This window comes from Pseudophryne corroboree, chromosome 9, assembly GCF_028390025.1.
Source record: "Pseudophryne corroboree isolate aPseCor3 chromosome 9, aPseCor3.hap2, whole genome shotgun sequence".
NCBI lineage: Eukaryota > Metazoa > Chordata > Amphibia > Anura > Myobatrachidae > Pseudophryne > Pseudophryne corroboree.
The window spans coordinates 346,172,121-346,195,470 of record NC_086452.1 but is presented as its reverse complement, the minus strand read 5'-3'; the positions used below and the strand labels follow the sequence as shown (position 1 = coordinate 346,195,470).

The window sequence follows — 23,350 nt, the reverse complement described above, 5'->3', positions numbered from 1 at the left end:
GAGTCAGGTCCTGAAAAATCTATATCCATACACCCTTGACCAGGATCAAGATAGCGGATCTGCTGGCAGAACCATGTCCTGAGGAGGGTCAGAATATTAAGTTTTGGGCCTCAATGCTCGATGGGCTCTTTCAATGCAAATGGAATCCTCTATCAGAAATGGAACCAGAGAAGATAAGATTCCATGTCAGAGGTAGCAACCAAATTTATGGACATAATGCAGGCACAATTTGTTCCACCTTTCTCTAGGTCTTCTGTCTTGTCCTGAGGAACTTCAGTTCACTATAAAGATAGTCCAGGTCATGACTGGCACTCTTTTGAAACTCCTGATGTTTGCTCACATGGGTTTCCAGAGAGGAGTTGCGGGAGTCAAGAGTGGTAATATTTGATTTAAGTTCTCCAATAATAGACTGTAGGGCAGTTGTGAAAGGGTTCTAAGGACCTCATTCAGTAAGCATTGCAAAATGTGTGATTCACAGTCTGGCCAATTATCAAACGACTGTGCATGCACAGCATTCACATTGCGCACAAGTGAGTAAAAATAGTGACAGAAATTGCGTACACATCATGATTGCAATGCAGATGCTGTTTGACTGACAGGAAGCCGGCATTCCTGGTTGGAAACCTGCCATTTTCTGGTTGTGTCTGAAAAACGCAGGCATGCCCAGGCATTTTTAGGGAGAGCCTCTGACATCAGCGATCACAACTTTCAGCCTCTTGTGTCGCAAGAATATTGGAAGACCTTGCCTGGTGCAGATAGGAAAAAACTTAGATGTTCTGGTTAATGCGTATGGTTTTGCAATCAGCCCGCATATTGCGATGCATTCACAATTTCTGCAATAGTCATTTTTTCTCTATTTCTGGGCAGCAATTATTTGATTGCAGAAACTGCTTTTTAGCAGAAATTGCAATCCTTACTGAATTAGGTCCTATGACCATAGTCTAGAGAGAGTTAATATGCTCTTTAGTGAAAGGAGCTGATAGAGAATCCATTGCAGACTGTTGGGTACCAGACGTGGGCAAAAAAGCGGAGGGATACTTCTTGAAAAATGAAAAAATTTGTGTGATATCCTGCGAGCCACTCTTGTTGGCTCTGGTCCCCGCTCTGCTCATAATAGCTGGGTGAAGAAGGGTGGCAGGTTAGGGAAAACTGGCAAAGAGTCCTAATTGGTCATACCAGTAGCTATAGGATAGGAATAATGGTAGGTAGCAAATTACATCACAGCCTGTGTAGGCAACTTAAGAGGTCCAGATGAGGTTGAGTGGGCTGAAGTATAAAAGGTGTTAGTGGCCCATGGATATATATCAGGGAAAGCGGTAGGGGGATCTCTTCTGTCCACAAATGCAGCAGGACAGGAGTGTGATGTGACTCTTGGTCCCTCAAAGCAGTCATAGTAAAGCAGGAATGTAAATGACAGGAACTTAGCGATGACTTCTGGAATTGGGTGATATATCAACAGCTGGTTTACTCTGCAGTAAGTGGAGGGGAGAGTGGAGATAGGAGCGAGGTAAACGGACTGTGCCCAGGGTGCAGAGCCGGCCATAGGCATAGGCAAACTAGGCAATTGCCTAGGGCATTTGATATGCCTAGGGGCATCATCAGCTTCTGCTGATTAAAATTATATGCGGCATGCCTATATTCTGTATGTAGCATTTCATATGCAGATACAGCCACAGTCTCACACAGTATATTGGCATGCTGCATATCAGTTTAATCAGCAAAAGCTGCTTGTGCATCCTAGCCACATAGCAATGCAAATAAGATGCATTTTCATTAAAAAAAAGGTGCCCGACATTAGCATTGATGCAAGATTTGTGAGGACACATCTGTATCCAAGCAGAGGCAGAGGTCACAGTGTTAGTGGAAGTGTGAGTGCTGTGTGCATGTGAGTGGGTTGGTTGTGCAGTAGTGTTCGGAATATGTGTAAGGAGCATTATGTGTGTCATGTAAAAATGCTTTAATAATGTGCAACATATGTGTAAAGGGCCACTATGTGTGTCATTATGTGTATAAGGGCACTAATAATGTGCGGCATATGTGTAATACTACTGTATGTGTGTCATTATGTGTATAGGGGCACTAATAATGTGCAGCAAATGTGTAGGGGGCACTATGTGTGTCATTATGTGTATAAGGGCATTAATAATGTGCGGCATATGTGTAAGGGACATTATGTGTAAAAGGGCATTAATAAAGGTTGTCATAATGTGTAAGGTGCATTATGTTTATAAGGACATTAATGTGTCTCATATGTGTAAGGGGCATTACTGTGTGGAATTGTGTATAAATGCATTACTAATGGGTGGCATTATGTGTATAAGGTGCTCTACTATGTGGCGTTGCATATAGAAAGGGCACTACTGTGTCGTCTAATGTGAATAAAGAGCAATAAGGTGTGGTGTAATGTGAATAAGGAGCAATTCAGTGTGATGTAATGTGAATAAGGGGCTCTACTGTGATGAGTAACGTTTATAAGGTAAAGTGATACTACTGTGGGATGTAATATGAATTATGGACACTATTGCAAGATAAAATGTGAATAAAGTTGCAGCACTGTGTGGCGTAATTGGAATTGGGGTTACTGTTGTGTGGCCATGCCCCTTCCCAGCAAGAAGATGCCCCTTTTTGGGCTCTGCGTCAAATGTGCGAACTGTTCCTATTTAAAATATAGGGGGTACAAGGACTGCTATGGGTGAGGGGTGATGGTGCTGGGAAAGTGGTGCAAGGTCAGAGGCAGAACCAGCGGTGGTGCTAGGGGGCACCAGCCAAAATCTTGCCTAGGGCGTCATATTGGTTAGGGCCGGCATTGCCAGGGTGGGAGCAAAAGTAGCAGGATCCCTGTGAAAGCAGATAACTGATGACAGCTGGGCACTTTACAGTATATAATGAAAGTCCAGATAGCCACTTGTGAATGAAGTATCAGGTGGTACTAGATCATACTTGCCTACTCTCCTGGAAGCTGCGGAAGGCTCCCGTTTTTTGGGTTAGCCCCCCGCACCCCTGGAAGAGTAGGCAGGTCTCCCGCATCCTGCTCGCACCCTAGTGATGCGGGCAGGATGGAGACATACTCTCCTGTATTCACAGGTCCGAAGGGAGAGGAAGGGGTTCAAATGATGCGAATCACATCATTTTAGCCCTGCCTCCTTCCTGCAGACCCGCAAACTGCAGCATTTTCCCGTTCTGGGGGCGGGTCTTGATGATGTCACAGTCCGGCCTCGCACCCACAGTCTCCTTCATCATCTCCTCTCCGGGCTTCTCCCGGAGAGGAGAAATTGAAAGTAGGTAAGTATGTACTAGCTGCCTTATAAACTTCCAAATGAGTGCAAGAGTAGAAATTGGGGAGACAAGTGAAGGAGGTGCACATAGGGGGTAATTCAGAGTTGATCCCAGCAGCAAATTTGTTAGCAGTTGGGCAAAACCATGTGCACTGCAGGTGGGGCAGATATAACATTTGCAGAGAGAGTTAGATTGGGTGGGCTATTTTGTTTCTGTGCAGGGTAAATACTGGCTGCTTCATTTTTACACTGCAATTTAGATTTCAGTTTTAACACACCCCACCCAAATCTATCGCTCTCTGCACATGTTATATCTCCCCCCCCCCCCCCTGCAGTGCACATGGTTTTGCCCAACTGCTAACAAATTTGCTGCTGCGATCAACTCTGAATTAGGCCCATTGTGTATATCAGCACTCACCCACCTCTACAGGAGAGTAGAATCACAAGAGTAGACAAAGGCTGTCTCATGTAGCTGTAGTACTGAGGCGAAAGCAGGGCACCAGGAGAGAAAGACATGCAAAATAGCCTTAGACTGGAGCCTGGGGCCAGCACATGTCATGAATACATGCAGGTCAAGCTACGTCCCTGATTTTTCACTGGGCACAGCAGCAGGTGAGGCGCTGAGATGAGTGCCCACTCACCTATTCCACTAGTGCGGACAGCATTGGCGGATTCAGGGAGGGGGCACCAAGGCACGTGCCCAACCCCCCCTGTCATTTTCAGGCTTTTTTTTTTATTATTGTACTTGCTGCCGGCATTAATAGTATCTGTAGCAGCAGCTTGGTCAAAGGCTCAGCAGCAGCTTCGCGGCTTCCGCCTCCTTGAGCTCTGCTCTTGCAAGCTTCCCGGACCCAGCTGCCTGTCAGTCATCAGAAGAGTGAAGACGGGAGGTAAGGTGAGGTCAAAAGAATGCTCCAATTTACGGCAGAGGGAGACAAGGAGATTCCAACATATGCTTTTCAGCCTCCTCTCCCCTCTGCTTCACACAGTCACACAGAGACGGGATCCCACCAGCCAGTATGTAGGGCGGGCTGCTGCAGAAACTGCCAGTAATACATAAACATGCATTGACTTATTACCCACACACGGCAGCTACAGTAAGTTCAACTATAAGTGTGTCTGCTGCTCTGAGTATATACATTTACTAGTCTGCTTCAATGAGTTTTGTAGGTGCAGGCTAAAATCCTAAACTATGCCGCATTCCTGACCTGACCCAGACAATAAAGTGCAACAGGTCAACCTAAAACAAACTGGAGACAGCCAGGAATACAGAAGGACAGCATAAAAATAATTAATCCTATTGTTTTCTGATATAGTAGGTACATAAAAGCCTGGTTGCCATATATTAAAATATTGTAAATATATAACATCACAGATTTTCAAAAACTTCCAGGGACCCATTTTATATTCTATAGAATGTGCTTTATTATTTGGCTTACTTTTCAGTTATTAGCTTTACATCATCACCGTTAATGGCAGATCTTTGTGAATTTTAAATAAAGTTAAATGTTTATTAAATAAATCCATGTGCTCTGCACTTATATTTAGAATGCAGAATACTTGTGGTGATATACAGTACTGTAGCATGTGGAAAATGTATGTGTTTTAAAATAAAATATAGATTTACTTTACTGCTAGTAGTGGTTTCATACAGCACTTACTCACACTCTATGGGGCCTATGTATCAAGCTTTTTACCATAAAATGATGTAGAAAGTGAAACTGAATTTTCTGCATAATTTTATGGCTTGTGGCTATATACTAATAGCGTAATGCAGGAGATTTCACAAAATCTCTTGCTGAATGCTAATTAGCACTACAGATCGCAGTCCCCATTATTATCAGCAAAGCTTTTCAGAGTTTGTTCACGTTAGTTTACGCCATCTTCTGATGGTTTAAACTCCTTTTAACCTAAAGATCTTTCGCTCGCCCTACTGCAGCCTCCGTCCAGCAGAAACGTGCGTTGAGGCAACTGGTTGAGGACGCACTGGCTACTACCAGAGCCAGATTTACACACAATATATGAGCCAAAGGGTTCACGTGGGCATTATACACAGGTACAGCAGTATATACATGTGGGCATTATACGCAGGTGCAGCAGTATATACATGTGGGCATTATACGCAGGTGCAGCAGTATATACATGTGGGCTATACACAGGTGCAGCAGTATATACATGTGGGCATTATACACAGTTGCAGCAGTATATACATTAGGGCATTATACACAGGTGCAGCAGTATATACATGTGGGCATTATACGCAGGTGCAGCAGTATATACATGTGGGCATCATACACAGGTGCAGCAGTATATACATGTGGGCATTATACACAGGTGATACTGCTGGAAATTTGGTGAGCTTTGATCAGAGATGTGTGGAAAAGGTAGGCAGGGGTAGGGATGGACATTGCATCACGATGGTTTGCAACCATCGATGTTTTGTTGCAATGGTAGTGATTTTTCCCTCCAATGTTTGCCGCCATCTAATGGTAAACATTTGATGGTGTAGTGATGGGCCCGCCCCAAGTCCGATCCCCGGCCACCATACTGCAGACGGTTGCACATGCGCAAACAGGACCTTTTTTGCGCATGCGCTAATCGTATGATTTTTTTTTCTTCTATCTAATTCTTTTTTCACATCGAAAGATCATTTGATGGTGGGCTTGCGATGTCCATCCATAGGCACCTGCCATAGACTTTTTACTCCAAAGATTTAACTATATAAATGATTAGTTACAAAGAAGATATTTATAATATATTCTTTGTATTTTCCATATACGTTAGTATGACAGGAAAGGCTCTGACTCACCTGCCTCACCTCACCGCACGTCACTGCCACACCCCACAACTACGCTTTCCCAATCACAGTGCCCCCCCTGTCATTTTTTTCTGGATCCACCCCTGGCGGACAGCCATGGCTTTCGGGAGACATGTAGTCAGCAACAACACTGGAAAGACCCCCAGGCTAACTGAGATGCCAGGGAGCAGTGGCTACCATGCAGGCAGGGCCGAACTAGCCCACATGGGCACAGGGGAAACCCCTGGTGGGCCCCACTGCCTGGGGATCAGATTTTGCACTTGAATTATATATTATGCATACAGTGCATCCGGAAAGTATTCACAGCGATTCACTTTTTCCACATTTTGTTATGTTACAGCCTTATTCTAAACTGGAATAAATTCATTTTTTCCCTCAAATTTCTACACAAAATACCCCATAATGACAACGTGAAAAAAAGTTTTTTTTACCATTTACAGATGATGGAGGCCACTGTGCTCATTGGGACCTTCACAGCAGATATTTTTCTGTACCCTTCCCCAGATTTGTGCCTCGAGACAATCCTGTCTCGAAGGTCTACAGACAATTCCTTTGACTTCGTGCTTGGTTTGTGCCTAGACATGCACTGTCAAGTGTTGGACCTTATATAGACAGGTATGTGCCTTTCCAAATCATGTCCAATCAACTGAATTTACCACAGGTGGACTCCAACTAAGCTGTAGGAACATCTCAAGTATGATCAGTGGAAATAATATGCACCTCAGCTCAATTTTGAGCTTCATGGCAAAGGCTGTGAATACTTACAGTATGTACATCTGATTTCTTTGTTTTTTTATTTTTAATAAATTTGCAAATATCTCAAAAAAACTTTGTCATTATGTGGTATTGTGTGTAGAATTTTGAAGGGAAAAATTAATTTATTCCATTTTGGAATAAGGCTGTAAAAGAACAAAATATGGAAAAAGTGAAGCGCTGTGAATACTTTCCGGATACACTGTATGTTACATTATACTGCACAGGACTATGGTGTACTTTCTACAGTGCATTTCTGTTATTAATCTGGTACATTATCATGCATGCACTAGGAGTATTTACTATATATATTAATCAAGGAGCCCAGCCATGCCTCTAAGCATGAGCCCCTACCATTGCATTTCCTCCCAGTCCGACACTGCGTGCAGGACCAGGGAAACCCACTTTAAAAGCAGATAGCATGGCTGGCCGCTGGATCTCTTAAGAAGCACATCTACCCCAGCCAGGGCTACATTATTTTTAAGATAGGAACTCCCCTCTTTCAATTAACAGTGTACGTAAGTTTATTGAAGCCAGGATGGGAGAAATCTTCTACCGTTCTTTAACTTAATGAATTCTGTAATGAGTGTTATTATCTGGTAATCACACAAGATAACCAGACAATATCCATATTGTTTAAACGAGAGGAACCCTATTTTAAACAAAGGAGTCCCTAGCTCTGTCTTTGTCAGTATGGGGGAGGCACTTTTACATCCCTTTCCCCATCTCCTGGCTCTTTTTGTAGTCCTTGTGTGTTCAGCGATCTTGTAGTGTACACTTGCTTCACAATATTATTTTCCACCTCTTCTCAAGAATACTATTGGGATGATTAAGTTTAATTTTTAATAGTTTGAAATCTATGGGCAGTATTCGATTCTTTCCGCCCCCTTCCACACCTGTTTCTATTTTCTGTTGCCGGGTATGGTATCAACATTCCAGCTAGGCGCCCAACCCTTTACGCAGCTAAACCTGATTACTATAGGCACGATAACGGGGATCACTTTAGAAAGGAGTTTGGGTGTGATATATCATTTGAATGCCGCCCTAGGTGTGCTAAGGATGTGCGGGTCCCATTAATAGCCCTTTAGAGCAGGGCATCTTAAGAAATGAGTGAGCCTCTGTACAGTACAATGTTCCCTTGTGCACCCCCTTTCCCCTTTGTCATGTGCCTTCATATTCCTCCTTTTATTATTTGTTGTACTTTCTATAATGTTCCTACTTTGGAGACCAAACAAACAGTAATTTAAAATAGACAAATCAATGTATCCAGTAATAATTATAAATTACCACACATCTTTATCACCGCCTACGGTAGATCTTTCTGTGTAGGACAGGAGACAGGAGATGTAAATTTAGGCTGCCGGTTGGAAGGTCCTAGATGTGTTAATTAAAGTGCTGGGCTACTACTGCTGGGAAGTAGAAACTAGCACACATACCACATTGGATGCTACTCTAGTCCAAGAGGGATGTTTTGAGTAGGAAAGAAGGAGCCTTCAACAAAGGAGAAGCTACAGATTCATGAGATTGTGGCTTATCCAATCAGGATGCATATTTGTCAGTAACTGTCAATCAATTCCGCAGGAGGCAAGAGTGTAAGAATATACTATGGTGAAGATGTATCATTATTAGAGATGTGTGGCGGGAACTTTTCATGTTTTGTGTTTTCGTTTTGGATATGGATCCTCGCTCGCGTTTTGGATCTGGATTGGTTTTGCCAAAACCACCCTTTCGGGTTTTGGTTTTGATTTTGGATCTGGATGATTTTTTTGAAAGAACACAAAAACAACTAAAATCACAGAATTTGGGGGTCATTTTGATCCTACAGTATTATTAACCTCAATAACATTAATTTCCATTCATTTCCAGTCTATTCTGAACACCTCACAATATTGTTTTTAGGCTAAATGGTCGCACAGAGGTAGCTGGATGACTTTGCTAAGCGACCCAAGTGTGCGGCACAAACACCTAGCCCATCTAGGAGTGGCACTTCAGTGGCAGACAGGATGGCACTTTTTAAAAATAGGCCCCAAAAAGCACATCATGCAAAGAAAAGAAAGAGGTGCACCGAGGTCGCTGGGTGACTAAGCTAAGCAACACAAGTGTGTGGCACAAACACCTGGCCCATCTAGGAGTGGCACTGCAGTGTCAGACAGGATGGCAGATTTAAAAAATAGGCCCCAAACAGCACATGATGAAAAGAAGAAAAAGAGGTGCAATGAGGTAACTGGATGGCTAACGCTTAGCGACACAAGTGTGCGGCACAAACACCTGGCCCATCTAGGAGTAGCACTGCAGTGTTAGACAGGATGGCACTTAAAAAAACTAGGCCCCAAATAGCACATCATGCAAAGAAGAAAAAGAGGTGTAATGAGGTAGCTGAAGGACTTTGCTAAGCGACACAAGTGTGTGGCACAAACACCTGGCCCATCTAGGAGTGGCACGCACCACCAAATTAATTATATGTGCAAAACATGGGATGTGCTCGAATTTGCCCAGATGTAATACACGCACAATATTGGTGGACTTACTGTATACGGCTGCACCACTAGACTGGACTTATACGGCAGTACCACTGGACTTATACGGCAGTACCCCTGAATTTATACGGCTGCACCACTGGATTGGACTTATACATCAGTACCACTGGACTTATATGGCAGTACCCCATAACTTATTCGGCAGTACCCTGAACTTATACGGCTGCACCACTGGACTGGATTTATACAGCAGTAGCACTGGACTTATACGGCAGTACCCCATAACTTATACGGCAGGACCCCTGAACTTATACGGCTGCAACACTGAACTGGACTTATATGGCAGTACCACTTGACTTATACGACAGTACCCCTGAACTTATGTGTTGCCCATTTAAAGAATTAATATTGACCATTTTTATAAATAAATAGTATTAGTGCCCCCATTGTTAAATAAATAATAGGTCCCACATTTATAGATAAGTTATGGACATCCATTGCTAGCTAAATTAAAAAAAAAATTATAATAATAGGGCTCCCATTTATAGATAAGTTATAGACATCCATTGCTAAATAAATACATAAATAAATAAATATCAGTGCCCCCATTGCTAAAGAAATAAGGAGCATTCTCTTTTTTGTGAATGGGTGAATGGAGTAAGGGGGGGGGCACTTGATTGTCCGCCTTGCTATTGAAGAAGAGTAACTAATGATATCCGAACAGACATGCTTCTTCCGCTATGCGGCAGATTGGCTATTAAAATGCGAACACTTTACTGTTCTCTCGATTGATTAGGCCCTTTTGCCGCATATGCCCCAGAAGCGCTACTCCCTCTCCACAGAACAGCTATTCCCCCTCATATACAAAATTAGTCTCTTTTTCAAAGACACCTATGCAGCATTGCTAACAGTCAAGAAGAAACTAGGCAGAGATCACACTAGCTCCAGATACAGTACATTCCTATTTTGGGAAATCCTGATTTCCAGCCATCTTTACATAACACCTTGTTTCTACAATCGAAGTGTAAATGAATTAAAGCCATTTCAGATGTCTTTGGCCCAGGTCTCTATATGTATTCCTTTCAGCAACTAAGCGACAAATTTTATATTCTCAATTCTCATTTCTTTATCTCCAAAATTGTATCCAGTAAATTCCCTCAAACCATTGATCACAGCCTCGCTCACATTGACAAGCTTCACTCGTTATTGCGTTTTGTTAACGTTTGTTCCATATTGCATTAGGTACCTTTACCCTGTTCTAATTGTACAAGACCCTAACCATCTCTGAAATTCTTTATCTTTAGTTTGGTCTAAGGATTTATCTGACGTAATAGATTTCCAAGCCATTTTTCATCCTACTAACAGAATATTGAAATTCTTTAGTTCCTCTGCATAGGAAGTCCATCTGAAAACCATTAATAGAGCATATGTCTCATCATTTCAATGCCATTAAGATTCCAGAGGAACCTTGTCAGTGCACATATGGCGTAATGCCTCTCGTGCAGATTATATCCATGGCTTCTGTAGCTGCACTCCCTGCACCTATGGTAGCTACACCCTTGTATATAACACATGTAACTGTGACAGGAAAGGTGGCCCCTCTCAGCTGTGGGTCCCAAAGCAGCTGCACCTATGGTAGCTACAGCCTGCATATAACACATGTAATTGTGACAGGGAAGGTTGCCCCTCTCAGCGCTGCATAGCAGCTGCACACCCTGCACTTATGGTAGCTACGTCCTTGTATATAACATATGTAACTGTGACAGGGAAGGTGGCCCCTCTCAGCACTGGGCCCCATAGCAGCTGCACTCCTTGCACCTATGGTAGCTACACCCTTGTATATAACACGTGTAACTGTGACAGGGAAGGTGGCCCCTCTCAGCACTGGACCCCATAGCAGCTGCACTCCCTGCACCTATGGTAGCTACACCCTGTATATAACTGTGACAGGGAAGGTGGCCTCTCTCAGTTCTGGGTCCTACTCCCATAGCATCTGCACTCTCTGCACCTATGGTAGCTACACCCAGTATATAACACATGTAACTGTGACAGGGAAGGTGGCCCCTCACAGCTCTGGGCCCCATAGCAGCTGCACTCCCCGCACCTATGGAAGCTACGTCCTTGGCCGCATGGGGCTCTATTGCACTCGTAACCCCACCGGCAATCTGGCGGCCAGGATCCTGGCATCAGGATGCTGACCACTGAGATCCCGTCGGTTACACGATCCCAACGCATGATAGAGCATATGGTACTTGCCTATTCTCTCGCAATGTCTTGGAGACTCCAGGATAGCAGGCACCAAGGTGTAGATCATATCTTCAGTAATGCCTCAGTTCCACACGCTGATGCCCACTTCCTGTGTGATGTGACCAGTCCAGGCGAGCTGATGACGCTATTCCTGCTGAATCCCATCATCATGGCCCCTTCCCCCGCTTTACAATGATGTGATTGTGGCTTTATATACTGTGCCTTGATGATGCGATTCTGCTGTCATGACCCTGCACTGCCCACATGGTTGCATCATACCCCTCCCAACTGGCAGCCAAGAACTGGGTAAGTGAGTGATATCTGGGCCCTGTAGCTCACCAGCAAAAAAGTATCTATTTTTTAACCATTTCATCACCCCCACATCCACTGCATACAATGGGGTCTATGTACTAAGCCTTGGAGAGAGATAAAGTGGATGGAGATAAAGTACCAGCCAATCAGCTCCTGTCATTTTTCAAACTCAGCCTATAATATGACAGTTAGCAGCTGATTGGCTGGTACTTATCTCCGTCCACTATATCTCTCTCCAAGGCTTAGTAAATAGACTCCAGTATTTGTAACGAGCCCCAGTGCTTTAGCCTACCAAACACCCACCACCACCACCACCACCAATTGTGCAACTAAACACTGTAAAGCATGAGAGGACATGGGCTGTTATCCGATGCCTCCACTGTACAGCTGACCACACGCAGGCCCATCCCGCCTCTGGAGCTGCGGCCCAGGATTATTGATCAATTTGACCTCACACTTGGATGGCCAAACATGACATGGACCAGTAAAACAGCCCCATGGGGTTTCTGGAGGATCTATGGGGCCAATTCAGACCTGATCGCTCGCTAGCTGTTTTTTGCAGTCCTGCGTTCACATAGTCGTCGCCCACCGGGGAGTGTATTTTAGCTGTGCAAGTGTGCGATCGCATGTGCAGCTGAGCGGTACAAAAAGATTTTGTGCAGTTTCTGAGTAGCCCAGGACTTACTCAGCCGCTGCGATCACTTCAACCTGTCCGGGACCGGAATTCACATCAGACACCCGCCCTGCAAACGCTTGGGAACGCCTGTGTTTTTCCAACCACTCCCAGAAAACGGTCAGTTGACACCCACAAATGCCTTATTCCTGTCAATCTCCTTGCGATCGCCCATGCAAATGGATTCTTTGCACAAACCCATCGCAGAGCAATGAACCGCTTTGTACCTGTGCGACGTGCCTGCACATTGCGGTGCATACGCATGCGCAGTTCTGACCTGATGGCAGCGCTGCAAAAAACGCTAGCGAGCGATAAGGTCTGAATTAGGCCCTATAAACACTGTGTTATGTGCACATTAAGTGGTATAAATGAAAATGTATGGAACATGAGTAATTAACATGAATTAAAAACAAATCATCACATTATAATGAAGTCCAGTAAACATGACACGATGGGAGTTGTAGTGCACCAAGGACCTCCTAGACAGATCCGCACATGACATTCCACCATGCACTGGGCTCAGCCACCAAGCATCCCTGGAACTTGTTATAAAATGTTGCCAAGTATGACAGTCACATATCAAAGTAACTCTAAGTGTATCTACTATATAAAAGCCAAAATCCGTCATTCTGTCTTTCTATACAAATCCACAGTTTACAAGCGACGATCATGAAATGTTATATACAAGCGTATTAAAACACAGCGGAGGCAACTAAAACAATTAGAAATCCCTAACACCCCTAGGGGGGCAGACAGCAGCACAGAGTATATCAGGAGACAGCATAACTCCGGAATTGCTAGAGCAATGTACTCAAAACTTGGTACACATATGCCTAGCAATCTGGGAACAAACACTGTGGGAGGAAGACACCCCTAGCACCCCTAGGGGTGAGACAGCAGCACTGAGTATTTCAGCAGACAGCATAACTCTGGAATGCCTGCAGCAATTTACAACAAACTTGGTACACATATGACTTACAATCTGCAAACAAACTCTGTGGGGGTCAGACACCCCTAGGGGTGGGACAGCAGCACAGAGTATGTCAGGAGACAGCATAACTCCCGAATGCCTGGACCAGTTTACAACAAACTTGATTCACATATGACTTGCAAGCTGGGAACAAACACTCTGGGGGTTAGACACCCCTAGCACCCCTAGGGGTGAGGCAGCAGCGCAGAGTATTTCAGCAGACAGCATAACTCTGGAATGCCTGCAGCAATTTACAACAAACTTGGTACACATATGACTTTCACTGTGGAAACAAACACTGTGGGGTCAGAAACTCCTAGCACCCCTAGGGGTGGGACAGCAGCACAGAGTATGTCAGCAGACAGCATAACTGTGGAAGGCCTGGAGCAATTTACACCAAACTTGGTACACATCTGATTTACAATCTGCACACAAACTCTGTGAGGATTAGACACCCCTAGGGGCGATACAGCAGCACAGAGTATGTCAGGAGACAGCATAACTCCCGAATGCCTGGACCGATTTACAACAAACTTGGTTCACACAGGACTTGCAAGCTGGGAACAAACACTGTGGGGTAAGACACCCCTACCACCCCTTTGGGTGAGGCCGCAGCACAAAGTTTTTCAGCAGTCAGCATAACTCTGGAATGCCTGGAGAAATTTACACCAAACTTGCTACACATATGACTTAAGGGCCCTACACGTTGACCGATACGGCCGACAGGCGACCCGGTGGCGGGGGGGGGGGGGGCAGTGATGGGGCAGTGAAGTCAATATTGGCCTGCATGAACAGCCGACGGGGCACCAGCGATGAACGAGCACGGGGCCACGCATCGTTCATCGCTGGTGCCTCCACACTCAAAGATATGAATGGTATCTCGTTCATTAATGAAAGAGATCGTTCATATCTTTGAGTGATATTGCCCAGTGTGTAGGGCCTATTACACTCTGGGAACAAACACTGTGAGGGTAACACACCACTAGCACCTCTAGGGATGGGCCAGCAGCACACACTATATCAGGATGTGCATGATATCTCAGTGATGTCAGGGCTGCATGTGACAGGGCAAATGACATGATGTGAGGAGGGGAATGGAGGCAGCACAAAGCCACAGACTGAGAGTTGTATAGTGGGAAGAGCAGGGTCCATTGTGGGACCAAAAAGGGGTGGGGCCATTACACAAAGTGCATCAGGGAAGCAATATATGCCTATATACTAGATCTCCAATCAACATAAATTAACAAACTAACTAATTCTAATTTACCATCCTCATTCCGTACCAAAGCACGGGTATTCAGCTATCTACAATGTTATTTATACTGTGTGTTTAATACTTACATTTATTTTTGTAAACAGACATTCTTGAAATCCGGGGCAACGCCGGGTACTCCAGCTAGTATATACTAAACCATCTGTCACAGTAGCAATATTCTGAGCATATTGGAAGTCTCGCAACAGAACATTTATAGATGGAGTTTAAGATCATACATGTTAACATTCAACAATATGCTATGTCGGCATGCCCTCTTATGGAGTCTATGTAAGTCATTAGCAAAACCAAATGCTCCGTCTACATACAGTACAGCGCAGGCACAAGGTCGTCATGTAATAAGTGATATGCCGGCCAGACTCTTATACCTAAGTTTCCTTTTGATGCTTGATCCAAATAATGTATCACTAACAATGACATTACTGTGAAGTGAAGGAGAGATGATTAGGATGGTCACCTGTAACACACATGCAATGTTTCTGTGACATGCAAAAACAATGGAAGAAATGTTATGGAGTCACCTTCATTGTTGTCCTAGTTGGTAGGATAACCAGAAGAGTAGCTTTGGGTGGAGTGTCATGAGATGAAATGAAAACAAAAAAGTTATGTACCCTCCAGGTTCCGTTCTCAGCAGTCTGGCTGTCAGTACAATGGTGCCACGTGGGGCCACAGGGCACAGCCACGCTCACTGTCCACTCAACCTCTTTCCAACACGTCCAGCGGGTGTGAACAAGTCGAGTGAATGTCATTACCTATTCCCTGTGAATGTCACCTTGCGGGCCCGCCTTACAGTTTTATATACGCTGGTATTGAATAATACATTTCTAGTGTGCCACAAAAAAGACAACTCTTATTTCTTCTGCTATTTATACGCTCATGGGTTACACAGGTTCTGTGGCTGATTAAACCAGGTGAAATGCAGACTTGAGGTCAGCCAGCCACAGAAACTGTATAATTTGTGAGTTTTCTGGTTTAATGGGATAGTATAGTTAGTATAGCTAAAGCTATCTCTCTCTCTCTCTCTCTCTATATATATATATATATATATATACAGCAACGTATCAGGCGGCACTCCGCTTAATCATGTATGTGATACAATAATGCCGGTACCCTCCACATGAGATAAGGAGATTCCTTTCCACATATATAAACCATCTGTTTGGCGTCCTAATGAAAATGTAAACTCTTTTGCATTGAAACGTTGGCAGCTACGCAAGGCTCCTGTCTCCTTTGTTGCCGTGAGTGCCGCAAAACACATGGGTGGTCATTGATCGCTCGTTATTTTTTTTTTCGCAACGGAGCGATTAGTCGCTAATGCGCATGCGCAATGTCCGCAGTGCAACTGCGCCAAGTAAATTTGCTGTTAAGTTAGCTATTTTACTCACGGCATTACGAAGTATTTTCATCGTTCTGCTGATCGTAGTGTGATTGATAGGAAGTGGGTGTTTCTGGGCGGAAACTGCCAGTTTTCTGGGAGTGTGCGGAAAAACGCAGGCGTGTCAGGGAAAAACGCGGGAGTGTCTGAAGAAACGGGGGAATGTCTGGCCGAACGCTGGGTGTGTTTGTGACGTCAAACCAGGAACGAAACTGACTGAACTGATCGCAGTGGCAGAGTAAGTCTCGAGCTACTCAGAAACTGCGAAAAACTGTCTATTCGCAAATCTGCTAATCTTTCGTTCGCAAATCTACTAGGCTAAGATTCACTCCCAGTAGGTGGCGGCTTAGCGTGTGCAAAGCTGCTAAAACATACTTGCCTACTTTTGAAAACTAGAATCAGGGAGATTACAGTAGAATGTGGCGCGCAAAGTGCGGCATGCCACCAAGGGGGTGTGTCATACTCTACCCAAAAGGCGTGTCTAGTTCCACAAATGGGCATGTCTATTCTTTAATGCTTTTTGTTGCAAGATATTTCTATATAACATTAGTAACAATATATTTTGGGAAGTTTTGCAAGTATTGATACTAACACTACTGCCTGAAATACGGGGTTTCTTATTTGCAATATGTTTTCGATGTGATATTTCTTTTCTTCATACTCAGCACAACGGCCCTCATTCCGAGTTGATCGCTCGCTAGCTACTTTTAGCAGCTGTGCAAACCCATAGTTGCCGCCCACGGGGGAGTGTATTCTCGCTTTGCAAGTGTGCGAATGCCTGTGCTGCCGAGCGGTACAAAAACATTTTGTGCAAAACAAGACCAACCCTGTAGTCACTTATCCTGTGCGATGATTCCAGCGACGGAGGTCCCGGAATTGATGTCAGATACCCGCCCTGCAAACGCCTGGTCACGCCCGCGTTTTCCAGCCACTCCCAGAAAACGGTCAGTTGACACCCATAAACGCCCTCTTCCTGTCAATCTCCTTACGATCGACTGTGCGAATGGATTCATCGCTAGAAGCATTGCACAACAACGATGCTGTTTGTACCCGTACAACTCGCGTGCACATTGCGGTGCATACGCATACGCAGATTTGCCATTTTTTTACCCGATCGCTGCGCTGTGAAAATCGTCAACGAGCGATCAACTTGGAATGACCCCCAATATACATGATAAATGTGATGCCTATGCAATCAGTTCCAAATGCAAGTTGACATTGTGTGAATTCATCCCTAAACATATAAGTAAATGATGATTTTGATGTAGTAGATGTTATTTTTATTGTGAACACCGTACTGTCTGCATCTTGTGGGCACTACCTATATATATTGTTTGTGCTATTTTCCATTCCACTACAGCATTAACCAAATCATTACAGATACCAGCTACTCTAATTAAACAAATGTGTTTAACTACAGAAAGATTACTAACAACAATTCTTACAGCAGCAGCAGCAGCAGCAGCACAGGCATGCTATGGGTCAGTGCACTCCAGCACAGATAAGAGGAGTGTGTGATCAGGTACTGCTGTTTCGCTCTCTCAGGGGTTACACAAGGGGGGTAATGAGAGCCCTCAGAAGTGATTCCTGAACAGCTACAGCAAATCAATGTTCTTGCAAAGAAATTCCTTAGTGTCACCCCTGACAGAATCTGAAGAATCCGGGAGAATTGACCTATAAAGTAGGGCACCAGGAGATTTATGACTGAAACGGGAGGCTCCGCAGGATGCGGGAGGGTAGGCAACTATGTGCTAAAAGCAGCTTGCGAGCGAACAACTCGGAATGAGGGCCTTGGTTTATAAATAAATATATATATATATATATATATATATATATATATACACACACACACACACACACACACACACACAATGGAAAATGTTTAATGCAGCCTCTTAGATAAAGAGCTTTATTTCCTTATAAAATATAAGCAGTGATTTAGTCTAGAAATTCCTGTCACTTATGTTTTCCCTTTACCTATATATTGAGGCACTCTGTACAGCATTGCCTTATACTTCATTTTCTACACTAGTCTCATTTTTTTTAAACTAGAAACTCATGTATATCCAGTTGTAATTGATGTTGAAAATGTATATGTAAGATAGCTGTAACTCTGTAGCTTTGCTGATGGTTACTGTGACATCACACATAGCCTGTGACATCACTAGCCCGTGACATCACAATGCTTCTTCCTGTAACATTCTATCTACAGCTGCTGACGTTTCCAGTTTCCATGCAGGAAGACAGGTAGGAGGAGGTGAGTCCTACATAGCAGGGTATAATGGAGGGGGGTAAGGAAGACAGAGTGCAGTATAGTCCGCTGAAAGGCAAGACAGAGCAGGGAATACAGGTACAAGGACACATAAATAGGAGAAGCGCAGGAAGGAAAGACATATGTAGGAATAAAAATGTAGTGTTACAGGAATAAAGAGGGCAGTATGGAGGATAAGCACACATACAGTGGATGCAGATAACCTGGGTCTCTATGAGGCAGGATCGTGGCTTTGGGATGAAAAAGTTAATAAAATAGATAAATGGGATATTGATAACTTTGAAAGTATCTTGTTTGGTTTAAGGAAAATTGGGAAACTGGTTGACTCATGGACATTTTATTGTACTTAAACTAGTACTATGCTTAATGAGGGATGCAGTCAAGATACCGCCGGCCGGAATCCCGGCGGTCGAAAGACTCGAAATACCGACGCCGGAATCACGACCGCCACAATCCCGACATATTCTCCCTCCGTGGGTGTCCACGACACCCATAGAGGGAGAATATAATAGTGTGGCGAGCGTAGCGAGGCACCGTGCCTGCAGCGTGGCGAGCGAAGCGAGCCCGCAAGGGGCTGCGTTCCGTTCGCCACCCCTGTCGGGATTGTGTGGATTCCAGCTGGCGGCATTTAGTACTAATCCCCTTAATGATAGTCTTTTGTGTTTTTTAGATTATCTGGCAAAGAGATTTGCAGAATGTCGGGTGACCGGCAAAGAGATCTGCAAAGTGTCAGTTGAAGACGACGGGAGGGGTCGCAGAGGAATTAGTGACTGGAGAATAGCATGCAGGAGGTAAGTTACCATACTTGTGTAATTGTGTGTGTGGAGGGGGTTATTGAGAGCACAGTACAAAACATAGTGTCTATGGTGGGGGAGAGCGGACAATACAAAATATGCAGAAGGGGGCAACTTGGTATAGCACATACAGATGGTGTGGGGCACAATACAAAAACATAGAAATTGTGGCATACTCTATAGGACATATAGAGGAAGGACATACACTTTTGTGGGTTGCAAGATGTAGTACATATTGTAATACAGAAAACCAGGAAGGGTGGGGAGAGCATTATACAGAAAATACAGATCGGGGGAAGAACAATACAGATCGGGGGAGATAGTGAAATGGCTGACATTTACAGTATATCAATGAACTGGGGACAGGTGTACAAAGCCTGGGAGAGTGATAAAGTGGAGAGAGATAAACTAACAACCAATCAGCTCCTAGTTGTCATTTTTCAAACACAGCCTGTAACATGGCAGTTAGGAGCTGATTGGCTGGTACTTTACCTCTGTCCACGTTATCACTCTGCCGGACTTAATACATATCCCCCATAGAATAACCAAATAATGAAATGGTACAGAATGGTATAAATTATGTGAATTGGAGCTGTAACAAGTGACTGTTTCCCTATCTTTACATATAATAAAGGTGACATAGTCCTTTCCCTAGAGTCCTTCTTCTTACCGCTCAGGGGGCCTGATTCAGATGCGGACGCAGAGCTGCTGTTGCACCAAGTGGCTCAATGCTTTTTCACTGTGCATGCGTGTAAGCTGCACTGCGCACAAAATGATATCAAGTTCACTTAGAGGATCCCATCGCAAAGTGATTGACAGGAAGTCAGCATTTGAGGTGGTAACGGGGGTGGCTAACTGTATACAGGCGTGTCAGGTCCGTTCAAACGCTGTTTCGTGTGCGTGCATAAATTACCCATTGCGACCTGTGTTGCTGCTGGAGAGCCCCCTGTGTCTAGGAGAGTTGCTCAGCCTACGACTGCTCAGACTCATGATGCAATTGTGAACGGCAAGATTGCAGCAGCAATCACAACAACCACAACTGAATCAGGCCCACAATTACACCATTATATTTTACTATTTTATCACATTTAACAACTAAGGGGTCAGTTTGTCTTATAACAGCCGCACTTTCCGGTAGCCCCATTGGCTGAGTCTGGCCACAAAGGGTGTAAGTTTGGATGCTGTTGAAACGTTGCAGCAATGGTAACTCGTACCTAATCGGATTGACCCCTAAATGTTAGTAATTTTTAGCTTTTATTATTAACTGGTCAAATTTCTTTTCTGAAGGTACCCACTAATTACTATAAGAGAGAACTTATCACCCCAATGTGTGTATTGTATAAAAACAATGGGCCCTTTGGAATAATTGTCCTTATTTTAGGTATTTTCCATGTCCTCAGTAGTTAGAGTAACATATTTACATAGAGATTTTTCTCTCTACACAACCACACCACTGTTTGCAGTTTGTCTCTCTGCTTGTTCATCCACTAACAATGATTTTTCATCTCTTCGTCTACACGCAGTGGGTGATCCCTGAATAGCTGCCCTGGGAGGAGAGCTGCGGACACATGCTTCAAATGTTGGGACATATGCATTTCCTATTAGGAGATGCAGTAAAGATGCCGGCTGTCTGGTTTACGGCAGTCAGAATATTGACACTGGGATCTCGACAATCCTCAGAATCCCGACGTTGGAACTCCGAATGGGCAAGGATACTCGATTCCCGTATCCCCACGATCATAGGTTTAGGTCTGGGCAAGGGGGGTTAGTTTAGGCATCAGGCACGGGGTGTTGGTCAGGCTGCAGGGGAGTGAGGGTTAAGTTTATGTGTCAGGCAGAGGGGTTAGATTTAGGCATCAGGTGGGGGGTTAGGCTGCAGGTGTGGGCAGGTTTGGGTTAGGCTATGAATAGGGTGAGTTAGGCACCCTCGGGGGAGGTTAGGCTGCATGGGAGGGAGGGTTAGGTTTAGGCATCAGCAGGAGGGTTAGGTTTAGGCATTAGGTGGGGGGTTAAGTTTAGGCTGCAGGTGGTAGGAGCTTAGGTTTAGGCTGCAGGTAGGGTGGGTTACGGTTAGACACCCGTGGGGTTGGTTAGGCAGCGGGGGAGGGAGTGTTAGGTTTAGACATCAGGTGCTGGGTTAGGTTTAGGCTGCATGTGGGGTGGGTTAGTGTTAGGCTGCGGGTAGGGTGGAATATGGTTAGGCACCCCCAGAAGTGGTTAGGCTGCGATGGAGGGAGTGTTAGGTTTAGACATCAGGTGGGGGGTTAGGTTTAGGCATCAGGCGCTGGGTTAGGTTTAGGCTGCGTGTGGGTTGGGTTAGCGTTAGGCTGCGGGAAGGGTGGGTTATGGTTAGGCACCCCCAGAAGTGGTTAGGCTGCGAGGGAGGGAGGGTTAGGTTTAGGCAGCAGAGACAGAGGGGGGTGGTTAGACTGCGAGGGAGGGAGGGTTAGGTTTAGGCAGCAGGGACGGAGGTTAGGATTAGGCACCTCCACGGGAGGGTTAGGCACAAAGGGGTAGCATAGGGTTAGACTGCGGACAGGCAGGGTTAGGGGGTGGGGAGAGGGTTAGGCATCAGGCGGAGGGGTTAGGGTTAGGCTGTGGGTGGGGGGAGGATAGGGTTAGGCTGTGGGTAGAGTGGGTTAGGGACCCCCGGGGGTGGTTAGGCTGCAGGGGAGGATAGGGTTAAGTTTAGGCACAGGTGGGGAGATTAGGTTTAGGTGTCAGGCGGAGGGTTAGATTTAGGCTGTGGGTGGGGGGAGGTTAGGGTTAGGCAGCGGGTAGGGTTGGTTAGGGTTAGGCACCCCCAGGGGTGGTTAGCCTGCAGGGAAGGGAGGGTTAGGTTTAGGCATCAGGTTGGGGTTAGGTTTAGGCATCAGGCGGGGGGTTAGGATTATGCTGCGGGTGGGGGGAGGATAGGGTTAGGCTTTGGGTGGGGGAAAGTTAGGGTTAGGCTGTGTGTAGGGTGGGTTAGGCACCCCTGGGAGTGGTTTGGCTGCAGGGAAGGAAGGGTTAGGTTTAGGAAGCAGGGATGGAGGTTAGGATTAGGCACCTACGCGGGAGGGTTAGACACAAAGGGGGGTGGTTAGGGTTAGACAGCAGACAGGCAGGGTTAGGGGGGTGGGGAGAGGGGAGAACACCCCTTACTCACCCCTTACTCACCCCTGTCTGTCTTTTTTGTACTGGGATCCCGACACTCAGTATGACAACCACCGGGATCCCATGTGCTGAACTGACCCCTCTATTAGTACACCTGTTAATGCCCAGAGGGAAGGGCGATCCTGAGGCCATGGTTCCCCAGAGGTTTCCCCCCAAGGGGGTTTTTCTCTCCTGAGTGCTGAAGGATGACTCTTTGTGAGTCCAGATGTGTAGCTTTTATACCATAATGAGTACCAATCTCATGCCCGTCCCTGCAATGTATAAGAAGTAAAATAATTGCTAATGTGATCACTTTACTTCTAGGTTTAGACCCTGGCTGCGCTAGTTCACATGTGCAATCATCAGACTGCGTATGTGAGCGCAGACAGTAATGCAGAGGGATCCCAAGGATCCTTCTCCTGGGAATTATTGCATTATGTAGCCCACAGGCTACAAAAGCCATTTAGAAATGGCATTAGCTGCCGGGCCAAGTTTAGAAATGCTTTGAATTCTGGAGCTTGGTGAGTTTCACGGTTTACCATCTGCTGTAGAAACTTTTGGTGTTCAAAATAGGAGGAACGCAATAGATATCTCAAATATCCACTGCAGTCCCCAATACATACATTCAGGGGCTGATTAATATTTGTGGGCAGCCCCCGAAAACCGACTGTTTTTGGAGATGTCTCGCAAATATTATTTATAAAATATTCCACTTAATAAACTTTTTATATTTTGACATAAACTAAAAAATGTTTTATGTATTCATTGACTGAGTCTCCCGTCTTTAGTGAATGCTAATTTCACAGGGTCCTGCAAATTATTACTGATATGACTGTTACTCTACTGTCCTGCTGGTGCTCCTGGCCTGCTGTATAGCAGCCAGACATAGATTTTATATACAGCACTCTTGGGGAGATGTATCAAGCCTTCGAGAGAGATAAAGTGCAGATGTCCAAACCACCCAATCATCTTCTGT

At 45.0% G+C, this 23,350-nt stretch overlaps 1 long non-coding RNA gene across 1 annotated transcript; it reads left to right on the top strand.

The window, feature by feature from the left end:
• The first annotated feature begins 18,383 nt into the window (after positions 1 to 18,383).
• LOC134957029 (uncharacterized) lies at positions 18,384 to 21,175 on the top strand. The gene is made up of 3 exons (XR_010186397.1): positions 18,384 to 18,430; positions 19,116 to 19,236; positions 20,763 to 21,175. It is a non-coding gene; the product is annotated as an uncharacterized LOC134957029 (long non-coding RNA).
• The last annotated feature ends 2,175 nt before the right edge of the window (positions 21,176 to 23,350 follow it).